This window comes from Mus pahari, chromosome 15, assembly GCF_900095145.1.
Source record: "Mus pahari chromosome 15, PAHARI_EIJ_v1.1, whole genome shotgun sequence".
NCBI lineage: Eukaryota > Metazoa > Chordata > Mammalia > Rodentia > Muridae > Mus > Mus pahari.
In genome coordinates this window covers 13,393,521-13,405,910 of record NC_034604.1, presented here as the reverse complement: position 1 = coordinate 13,405,910, position 12,390 = coordinate 13,393,521, and positions in this window count along the sequence as shown.

The window sequence follows — 12,390 nt, the reverse complement described above, 5'->3', positions numbered from 1 at the left end:
ATATATATATATATATATATATATATATAAAAGCAGGAGAGGCGGAGACCAACTTTTAAATTCTAAGATTAGAATTTGTAAATAGAAGAAGAAGGGAAAATGAAAGGAATCGAATTCAAGAAAAGCAAAGAACTTATAGTCAAAAGTATAACATGAGACAAATAAGGCAATATTAGGAACTTGAAGGCCTGAGGCCTGACAGGCCCTGAAGGCCTAGCTGAAGATTTTACAATAGATCTATTGCCCCTTGTTTGGACATTCCTGAGGATGAGTGGCCCCAAGGATAGACATAAACACAGGAACTGTTTTGGGTTATTTTTTGATTGGCTCAGTGGCCATCTGGTGGCCTGGGTCTCGCTGACCCTCCCTGGAATGTAATCAAGCCAATTGTGTGAAGCTGCACCAAGTTCCCCCAAAATCCCCCAACCCTCTCCCTATTACTCTCTATAAAAACCCCTAGCTTTTGGGTTTCAGTGTCAATGCCTCTGCCTCCTGCGTGAGATATGCATCAGCCCGGGGCCCCGCCATTAAACTGCCTCATGCTTTTACAACAAGAAGGCCTCTCATGTTTTTTTTTTGGATTCCCTGACTTCCCTGGCATGGGTCCAACAGTACCATAGTGGATGCACCAGTTTGCAATCTCACCAAAAGTGGATGTGAGTTTTGTTTCATGTATGCTTTTGAGCACTTGTTTTCTGTTGTTCTATCAATTGTTATCATTCTCACTAGTGTGAAGTTGAAATCTCAAACTTTATTTCATTTGCACTTCCCTAATTACTAGTGACAACAAACTTTTTGGGCTTTGTTTTGTTTTAGCTATTTCTTCATATGTCTTAGCTTATTTTCCCTTTCTTTTGAGACCTTCCTGTTAAGTTCTCATGCCTATATGTTTCAATGGCTTACTTGTTTTTTTTTTTTTTATTGTTGTTGTTTATTGTTTTGTTGTTTTGGGTTTTTTTTTGTCTTCTTATCTTTCTATTTTAAGTTCTTTATGTATTATGGGTAACAATCCTCTGCTAGATGTATATCTGGCAAAATTGCTGCAATTATTTGGGCTTCTTTTTCATCCAGTTAATTATTTTCTCAGTTATGCCGAAGCTTTTATTTTTTTGAAGTCTAACTGGTCAATTGCTGGCTTTAATTCTAGCTCAAATGCAGTCCTATTCCGAAAGTCCCTTCCTACATCTACACCATATAGAGCACTGCCTGTTTTCTTCTAGCAATTTCAGTGTTTCAGGTTCACCTTTAGGTCTCTATTTGGAGTTAGTATTGTAAAGGGAGGTACAGATCTAGTTTCATTGTTTTGCATATACATATACAACTTCCCAGAACTATTTGTTGAATATATTTTTGTTCTTCCATTCATTTTAATGGCATTTTGGGCAAGTACAAGAAGCCTAAAATATGTGTATTCATGTTTAGATTTTCAGATGTGTTTCATTGATCTACAAATCCATGCTTGTGCAAGTACTACTTTTGTATTTAATACTATGGCTCTGTAATATATCTTAAGATCTAAAAGGGCAATTCCTACAGGATTGTTATTTATGCCTGGGATTGTTCTGGCTATCCAGAGTCTTTTGTGGCTTTATGTGATTTTAAGGTTAGTTATTTTTCTTGTTTTTACTATTTCTGTAAAAAAAAAAAAAAAAAAAAAAAAAAAGATGGGAATTTTGATTGAAACTTCATTGAATCAGTAAATAGCTGTTGGTACAATAGTCTTTTTCACAATATTAATTCTACCAATAAATGAGCATGGGCTGTTTTTCTGTTGGGGACCAGAAAGCCCCTGGAATTTGTCCCTGGGCCATAATCTAACACTCTTGCTTCTTTCACTATCTTGTTTCCATTCTGTAATTGACTTGGGACATTTTACAATGAGGTCATTCCTTTCCTTTTACAATGAGGGCACTCCTTTCCAGACCTGTTTAAAATGGGGACATTCCTTTGATGTCAATGTGTTACCTAGCACCACTAGTTTGGCCTGTGTACCTGAGCAAATTCTGTTTGTGGTTTTCAGCTTTAAAAAAGACCTCCATTTCCCCTGTATAAATGAGGCTTGAACAGGATTTTTGTCTTGCTTCCTTCCTTCTTGTCTTCTGTTCCCAAATTTTGTCGTTGTCACTTCCTTCTTTCAGAAACCCTGTTGTTTAAGCCCTGAGGATTGGGGCATTCTTCTAATTTCATATTCTTCAGAGGTTTGAAGTTTTTATTGTAGGGCTCTTTCACCTCCTTAGTAAGGCTTATTCCTAAATACTTTATATAATTTTTAGTCTATAGTGAATGGGAATATTCCATAACTTTCTATGTATGTTACTTGTTAGTATAAAAAAGGTACTGAGTTGTGCAAATTGATTCTGTCCTGCCACAACATTGAACTTTCATCACTTCTGGATGTTTTCTGCTAGAAGTTTTGAGATCTGTTATGTATATAGTATCATGTTGTCTGAAATAAAGGACAATTTGGCTTCTTTTCCTATTTGTACTTCTTTAATATTCTTTCCTTGGTTTACTGCTCCAACTTGTACATTAAGCAGTATCTTAAAAACAAGTAGGACTAGTGGACATCCACATCTTATCCATGACATGGTTGGATTTATTTCAAGCTTTTCTCTCTTTAGGGGAATATTGACATACTGCACTAATCATTTTGAGGTATGTTCACTCTTGCCCTACATTTTCTTGGACTTTTATCTGGAAGGCAGTTTGGACTTTCTCAAAGACTTTTTTTCTCTCTCTACTGAGATGATCATATGACTTTTGCTTTATGTCCATTCTTGCAGTTTACTACATATATTGACTAGCATTTGTTGAACTGCCTACATTTCAGAAATAAAGCCAACTTGGTCATGGCATTTAATCTTTTTGATATATGTCTATAACCTGTTTGCAGGAGTCCTACTGGGAATACAACAAGGACTTTGGCCAATATTTTTATTTTTGTGTTGTGTTTCTATTTTGGAATAGTACTGGAGCCATAGAAGGGTTTAGCAGTACTCCCTTCTAGTTCTTTCTTTCTTTCTTTCTTTCTTTCTTTCTTTCTTTCTTTCTTTCTTTCTTTCTTTCTTTCTTTCAATAGTCAAGGAAGGATTGCCTTTGGGTCTTCTTTGAATGTTTGGCAGAATTCTTCTATAAATCCCTCTGTCCCAGTACTTAATTTTTCTTAGCCTTTTTATTGCTACACCAATCACCTGATTTCTTATTTTAGGACCCCATTTCGGGGACCCTCACTCGAGCCTGGCCTGTTCCACTATATTCTCAGCCTCAGGCTTCTAAGCTTGCAAACAACTTTTTCTTTGGACTATTTGACATAAGTTACATAAATCGGGCCTCAAATTTTATCTTAAATTTCCTTTCCCTTCATTATGGATCAGTTTACATTGTTGACTTCTTAGTTTAATTTTGGTGTTTTGGCTGATCCATCCATTTCTTTTAGAATTTCCAGCTAATGGAGTACATGCTTTAAAAATATTTCCATAGAAATTTTGAATTTCTTTATGCCTAGTGTATTGTTTCTATGTTCATTTCTGCTTCTTTTCATTTGTATTCCAATTTATTCAGGCCAGTTGGCCCAGAAGTCTGTTAATACCGTATATCTTCTCAAAGATTCAACTCTAAGATTTGTTGATTCTTTATATTGTTTCCTTTGTTTTTCTCATTTATTTCTGCTGTAATTTCTATCATTTCTTTCAACTGACTGGATTTGGATACACTGAAACTTATAGAAAAGAAAGTGGGGAAGAGTTTGGAACATATGGGCACAGGGGAAAAATTCCTGAACAGAACACCAGTGGCTTGTAATATAAAATCAAGAATTGACAAATGTGACCTCATAAAATTGCAAAGCTTCTGTAAGGCAAAGGACACTGTCAAGAAGACAAAAAGGCCACCAACAGATTGGGAAAAGCTCTTCATCAATCCTATATCTGATAGAGGGCTAATATCCAATATATACAGTGTACTCAAGAAGTAAGACTCCAGAGAAACAAATTACCCTATTATAAAATGGGGAACAGAGCTAAAAAAAGAATTCTGAACTGAGGAATACCAAATGGCTGAGAAACACCTAAAAAAAAATGTTCAACATCCTTAGTCACCAGAGAAATGCAAATCAAAACAACCCTGAGATTCCANCTCACACCAGTCAGAATGGCTAAGATCAAAAACTCAGGTGACAGCAGATGCTGGAGAAGATGTGGAGAAAGAGNAACACTTCTCCATTGCTGGTGGGATTGCAAAATGGTACAACCACTCTGGAAATCAGTTTGGCAGTTCCTCAGAAACCTGGACATAGTACTACCTCAGGATCCAGCAATACCACTGCTGGGCATATACTCAGAAGATGCTCTAACATGTAATAAGGATACATGCTCCACTATATTCATAGCAGCCTTATTTATAATAGACAGAAGCTGGAAAGAACCCAGATGTCCCTCAAGACAGGAATAGATAGAGAAAATGTGCTACATTTACACAATGGAGTACTACTCAGCTATTAAAACCAATGAATTTATGAAATTCCTCAGCAAATGGATGTATCTGGAGGATATCATCCTGAATGAGGTAACCCAATCACAAAAGAACATACATGAAGCCAGGCGGTGGTGGCACACGCCTTTAATCCCAGCACTTGGGAGGCAGAGGCAGGCGGATTTCTGAGTTCGAGGCCAGCCTGGTCTACAAACTGAGTTCCAGGACAGCCAGGGCTATTCAAAACCTGTCTCGAAAAACCAAAAAAAAAAAAAAAAAAAAAAAAAAAAAAAAAAAAAACACACATCATATGTACTCACTGATAAGAAGTGAGTACAGAAGCTCTGAATATCCAAGATACAATTCAAAAACCACATGAAACTCAAAAAGAAGGAAGAACATACTTCTATCCACCTTAGAATGGGGAAACAAAACACCCATGGAAGGAGTTACAGAGACAAAGTGTGAAGCAAAGATTGAAGAAATGATCATCTAGAGACTGACTCACCATGAGTTCCATCCCATTTACAATTACCAAACCGAGACACTGTTGTGGATGCCAACAAGAGCTTGCTGACAGGAGCCTGATACAGCTGTCTCCTGAGAGACTCTGCCAGTGCCTGACAAATACAGAAGTGGATACTCACAACCATTCATTGTACTGAGCATAGGATCCCCAATGAAGGATCTAGAGAACGGACTCAAGGAGCTTAGGGGGTTTGCAGCCCTATAGAGGAACTACAATATGAAATAGCCAGAACCCTCAGAGCTCTCAGGGACTAAAACTCCAACCAAAGAGCACACATGTTGGGATTCATGGCTCCAGTAGAGGATGGCCTAGTCGAACATCGATGGGAAGAGAGGCCCTTTGTCCTATGAAGGCTCTATGCCCCAGTATAGGGAATACCAGGGCCAGGGAGCAAGTAGGTGGGTTGTTGAGCACGGGGGAGGAAGGGATAGGGGAAGGTTTTTTTTTCAGAGGGGAAACCAGGAAAGGGGATAACACTTGAAATGTAAATAAAGAATATATCCAATAAAAAAGAAAAGAAAAAGGGAAAGTCACCAAATTTAAGTTTATAAAATATCATAAATTTTATAAAAATTTTAATGACATGTATTTAAATCTCTCATGTTGTAAAACTAATAAATGTTCTTTGAATATTTTGAAATATTATAACGCAAACTACAATTATAAGTGGATAGCCGCAGTTCATATTAAGGTAATCTATATTTCACTATGGGTAAAGCATGAGTAATAACCATGTAAATGAAATCTGTAAGCATGATAGTTTTAGAGAATAACTAATGCTAAGCAAGGAGGGATTGTAATGGGACCTCCCTTTGTTAAGGAGATCTTTGCCACATTATTAGTATTTTAGATGAAATAATTTCAGGGGCAAAGATAACAAATATAAGAACTCATTTTAATAAAAACAAAATTTTCCCTGTCTATTTGAAGAATAGAAGAAAGGCAATAGTGACAAGAGCAACCAATCTATGACAAAGCAGACAAACAGAGGGGATCAAACTTTTATTGATTAGGCAATATTTTATGCTAAGCCCATTAGGAAGTCGTCATAGAGCTATCTGGGAGTGACATGCTATGATCTATATTCTAAGTTGTATTTGCTGCTACTGATAATTATGAACTTATAGTTGAGCAAATGAAAAGAACAATTAATTGATGTTGTGAAGAGAGAATGCTGGTAGAAGCAGAATGATCTATTGAAAGATCTACTACTTAGATAAACTACTAAGGCAAAACGCAAAAAGTCATGATAGTTTTGGCTAGGGTGTCAAGAGGTGAGATAAAAATGATTTCAATAAGCATTTTTAAAGTAGAGTCAAAAATATTTACCAAGCCTGCCATGTATTATGCTGAAGGTAAAAATAAGAGAGTATATTCAATTATCTCTTGAAATTCAGTCCGGCTTAGCTTTGTTTTCTTCTGGGATTGGCAACTAAAGTTCAGCTTTTTATTTTTAAGGACTTTGATTACACAGCACTCCAAGTCCACAAAAATACTTCTGGAAGCAATGAAGTTTCCTAAAAATTTTCTTTACTGCTGATACATGGCTCAGTTTGATTAATTTCAGAACTCTGACTTTGATTGCTTGCAAATAAAGGTTGCTGTTATGTTTGACTCAACAACACCAAAAGAAAAAAAAAATTGGAGGAATGTGATACTATGTGCCTTTCAGTGGGATGATTGAAAATCCAGAGACTTTTAAAGTCTTTATCTATAAATGTTATTAATACAATGTACTACTTCAGCTATAGCTCATGTTAATCACCAAGAATATTATAAAAGGGAGCAGTCAATATGGCTTCCTGGATTTTGCTTCAATATAATAATATCATTCCTGGGATAAAAGAGGAAACATTGGTTTTGCTATGTCTGTAGAGAGTACAGTATAGATGATGACTCCCACTTGACATTGCCATGTTTGAGGAATTGTTACCTCTCAAAGCTGCTAACACTTAAGTAAGGCATAATCAATGTACCATCAGCGGTCAAGTGTTGTCTCAAGACTAATAGGGTCAAGTTTCTAGAGCAAAGAGCCCAGTCATAGACTGGAACATCTTTGAGGTTCTCTGATCTTTAGGAGGTCCCACCTGACTTGGAGAAAAACAGTTTCAACAATTTCATTTGGAGAGTAGGAATCTTGTATAGCACGTTACTATATCACCACTATGACATGGACAGTCCAAAAGTATCATAGATCACTGGGATTCAGAGTCTCAGAAGTCCTTATCCAGAACAACAGGAGATAAGTAATGCCCCTGTTGGATGTTTTTTTTTTTCTTCCTCATTTTATACTATCTTGGACCAGACTATGGGTTGGCAATGTTGATGATGAGAATGATTCTCTTTTCCTTTCCTTAACCTTAATCATCTGGGAACAAACACACATACACACACACACGCACGCACACACACACACACACACACACACACAAAACAAACAAACAAACAAAAGTCTAAATTAAGCAGCATATAATATTTTTTAAAAAATGACAAATGCAGCATGCCGAAGCACTAAAGAATATACAGGGAAAAAAAGTGCTTTCCCAAGTATGGAGGCAAGAAAACTAATTGAGGACTCAAGCCTAAGGGAAAATTACAGAAACAGCAAAAGCTGTTTCCAATCACCTTGTTTTGTTTTCTCAGCCTAGTGGGGGGGAAAATGCCCTTACCTCCTGCAGTGGTTGCACAGTTGGAAAATATAGACCAGGAGTACTAAAAATATTCCTTACTGAGAGTTAAATCAAGAAGGTAAAATGGGTGTGTGCAGCCAATTTTTGTAGTACCTTTCTAGTCACACTTCATTAAAAATCACTGGAGTAACCCTGGATTCCCATCTTCACTCAGGAATGAATTCTTACAAAATAACATGTGGACAAAGATATAAGAGCTATTGACTGACTGTCTCATCTGTCAAGAAACATCTATCTTTCTGGGATGTAGGTCAGTTGGTACAGTTTTGCCTAACATACGGAGAGTATTCTATAATCCTAGAACTAGGAAGGGAGAGGGAGAGGGATCCAAAGTTCAAGACCATCCTTACCAATATAAAAATTTTGAGGCTAGCCTGAGTTACATGAAACTTTGTATTAAAAAGAGGGGGGAAAGACTATAACTATGTCCTCCCAGGATGAATGGGGAGCACCATATTGAGCTGAAAAAATTCTCTAAAGAAGAAGAAAGATGCAATATAACCCAGTATAATATATGATCTTCATCAATATACTATGAGTCCAAAATGAGCTCATCATGTACAAGTTTTTGGACCATCTCCAAGCCCATCATACATACGTGGCTGTCACATCCCTTCTACATTAGATTTGCTGACAGGATTTTCTTCTAGTACCTTTCTATTCTCTGTATGTGTCTTCTTCTCTCATTCTCTTCTTTATTTCTCTCTCTCCATGTACATGCTTGTGTGTGTGTGTGTGTGTGTGTGTGTGTGTGTGTGTGTGTGTGTCTTTGGTATACACATATGTGTGAGAGAGTATATTTGCAAATGTGATCATGTATAGATAGTAGAATCCGAAGAGGAGCTCTTTCTCAACCAGTTATCTGCCTTATAGGCAGTATATTGGATGAATGAGGAGCTGGGATTTTAGCCACATTGGCTGGCCACTGAGCCCCTGAGAGCTGCATGTCCTGCTTATAAGCACAGGCCACCGAATATTTTTTGCTTAGGTCCTTGTGCACAGCAAACACTTTACTTATTAAACTGTCTCCCCAGTCCTGTGATCTTTACTTCTTGACAATGAAACAAGCATTGATATAAAATTCCATGTTCTAGGCTGAGGGGGCTAATTTCAACATTCTGTTGCAAAATCACCATGAAGCTCCTCTAATGAAGCCTCAAATTAAAAGGCAGTGCTTTAAGACATGAGTTTTCACAACAGAGGCAGGTTATACATGCTGAGGTCCACCTTTGTGTCCTCTAAACATGGATACATAGGTGCTGAACTAGTGTGTGCTGACCTTTTTCTGAGTACACTGACTTTTCAAGCATTCTCAGAAAAGAGTTTTTCTGCTTGAAGACATAACTCCAAATTTTGAGGGTGAACAGAGATGCCAGTGAGGATGAACAGAGATGCCAGCTGGCTTGCTTGGCTTTTAGTCTCTACACTTGCTGAAATGCAACTGAATGAGATTTAGGAAGACATAATATATACAGCCTTGTGGAAAAGACTTCAAACCAAACAATGTTGATGTGCAACCCAGCTATCAGTCAGTGCCTTTCCAAAGTCTACTTCACTCTTCCCTTAATAGAAAAGAGAAAAGTTCATCTCCCCTAATACATACATTCTCAGGCCTCGCTCTGAGAATGTCTACTCTCTGTACAAGAATGGAAATGCTTTTGGGCCCTCTGCCAGCACCTGTAAGAGTGCCTAAATAACTCTGGGCATAACTCCTTCACTAGCCCAGGTGTACAGAAGGGCATGCTTCGTATGTAAGTAGCATAGCTGCTGTAACATGTTTTGAGATATCAAATAAGCTAACAAATGAACTTTTCAGTGTTTTAAAACCTCTTCAATAAAGTTTTGCATGCTTATGTCTTTACTATTTTGTAATTCTATATTTCTTTTACAAACAATTTGTTATTTCCATGTATTTTAACACATTTTTTGTTAAATTGCTTTTATTTAAGAAGTGATTTACATTCTCTTCCTGATATTTATATTTTCTTCTACTTAATTTCTGAGCATAACAATTTTCCATTAAAAATAGAAACTAGCCATGTACATTGATGCACACTTTAAATCCCATTACCCAAGAGGTATATGCAGGTATACCTGTTTAAGGCCAGCCTGATTTACATAGTGAGTCCAGGCCAGCCAAGGCTATGTAGTGAGACCCTTTTTTCAAAAACAAAAACAAAAAACAACTAAAAAAACAAAACAAAACAAAATAACCAAAGAACAACAAAAACAAGAAAGAAAGAAAGAAAGAAAGAAAGAAAGAAAGAAAGAAAGAAAGAAAGAAAGAAAGAAAGAAAGGAAGGAAGGAAGGAAGGAAGGAAGAAAGAAAGAAAGAAAGAAAGAAAGAAAGAAAGAAAGAAAGAAAGAAAGAAAGGAAGGAAGGAAGGAAGGAAGGAAGAAAAAAAGAGAAACAATTTACAGATGAAATGTGGCATGGAAAAGCATACACTTAAGCTCTCATGTGGTTATGTGTTGGCTTTATATTGTGACAAAATGCTTGCTCATAGTCAATTTAATAAAGAAAAATGCTTGTTTTGGTATGTGGTTCTACGGGGTTTAGTCCATGGTTGTTCATCCACATTGCTCTAGGCCTATGACAGTACAGTATCTCCCAGTGAGAGGCAGTGGTTGCTGGAGCCTATTTACTTCTTGACTGCCAAAAAACCAAAGAGAGATGCAGAAATAATCCAAGTCTCAATATTTCCTCCCAGAGCATACTAACCTACTTCCATTAGCTCCCAACTCCCAATCCCTGCGTTTTAATAACCCCACGAAAAGAGAGCAATCCTTAAATATCTGAATTTCTGAGCCTCTGAAGGACATTCAAATCCAGACCATAGCTGGTCATATATACAATTTACTAAATAGATTACAGTACAGAAGACAATGTGTTTATCTTCCAGATAATCAGAAACAAATTTATCCTTTCTTCTCTCCTTTTCACTCACTTCATTTGGGAATGAAGAAGTGATTTCTCTATTTTCTCAACTAGACTAAAGGAATAGAGCATTCTCATGACTTTCGACTTCTCCCTAGTATCATATTCATACCATGTCTATTCTTATGGTTTCTCTGTTCCTCTAACTGTGAACTTACAGGCACTGTGTCATGAGGGCCAAAGAAACAGGGTATGTGTAGACCTAAATCATATGAGTCCATGTGAGCTATCGAATAAAGGTAAGCACCTCCCCAGCCTCTTGTCCTTTCACACTGTTCACATCTGAAAAAGGAATTAAGAGTAGATGATGCATTCATGCTAAACATGGAAAGAAATGGAGATGAAGAAGTTGCTATGAAGAAGTGGCCTTCAGAAGAGAAATAAGGATAGAAGAAAAACTGCTGTGCTTAAACTAGTGAAGTGAGCTCAGAATCAACTATAGAGGTGAGCAGCTAATATGGAATATATTTGCATATTTATGAGTCAGTTCTATCTGGACATTTAGCCACAGAGAAAACCTCCCAACAGGGTAACAGAATATAGCAACAAGAAGACATTTTGTGTTTGAAGCCTATTTTTCTTAAAAGGAAAAGACATGTCATCTTAGGAGTGATTTCATATTTTCCACCATCTAAAAATGTTTACATTCCTTAGATCTGACTCAACACTGAGTATAGTGCCAGTACATAGATGCACACCATAATGATATGACCTACTTATTATACCGAGTGACAGCTTTTTTCGAGGCAGCTAGAATGAAATAGTTGGAAATTTGGAACTTCCAAGACATGGTCAGTGAAGACAGTCACTGCATAGGAGACAGATGTGTGATGTCTCTGATAAAGTTTGTAATAAACTAGCTTCACACTGTCAACATTTTCTACTGACAAGGACAGAGCTTCTCACCTGATCTTCAAATAAAAGCCATGCCACATAGAATCACTAGTGAATCATGTAAGCAAGAGATTACATGGTGAGAGCAAGACTGGGCTAAGGTTTTCTCAGAGGCTCTGATAAAAGGACAGAAGAAACCTAGTCCTGGATCCTTGTTTAGGAGCAAGTTTGGTGAGGTTTGGCCTGAGAATGGGCCCCAGAGCCTCTAAAAGTGAAGCTTTTGGTTTTAGTTACTTGACTTTTCTACTGAGGAGACTGGAGCTATCAGTCTCAAGGATCAGTCTATAACACTGTTGAGAAATCCTGTGTTTCCCTTGTACAATATTGTTTAATTAGCTCACTTGACTTCATCTCATTGCATGATGGCTTTTTGATGATTGTGGTCCATGTTTCTACCATGAATAGTATTTAAGATGCTGTATTTCTTAATAAGCATGTTTGATATGAAAATTTATTCTTTGAATGTGTCTCACTCCAAAACTCCTTTGTTGGATTTTGAATCTGAAGGTGATAGTAGGAAGAAGTAGGACTTTTAAAGAGTTCATAGATAATGCACAGTATGATAGATAATGCACACATGATATTAATGTCCTTACAGATGCTGCTGCAGCAAATGCCTGTATCCATTTCATACCTTCCATCTCTTCTGCTAGGTTAGAAAAGAGCATGCAACACTTTTATGCCCTTTCACTGTATAAGGGTACAGTGAGATAGTAACAGAAATGTACTCTTACAGGATATATATAAAACATACTGATACCTTAATCTTGGGTTTTAACAATTTCCAAGATCATGAAAAATACATTTCTGCTCTTTATAAATTACTCACTCTCACATACTTTGTTATAGTGACAGTAATGGGCTAAGAC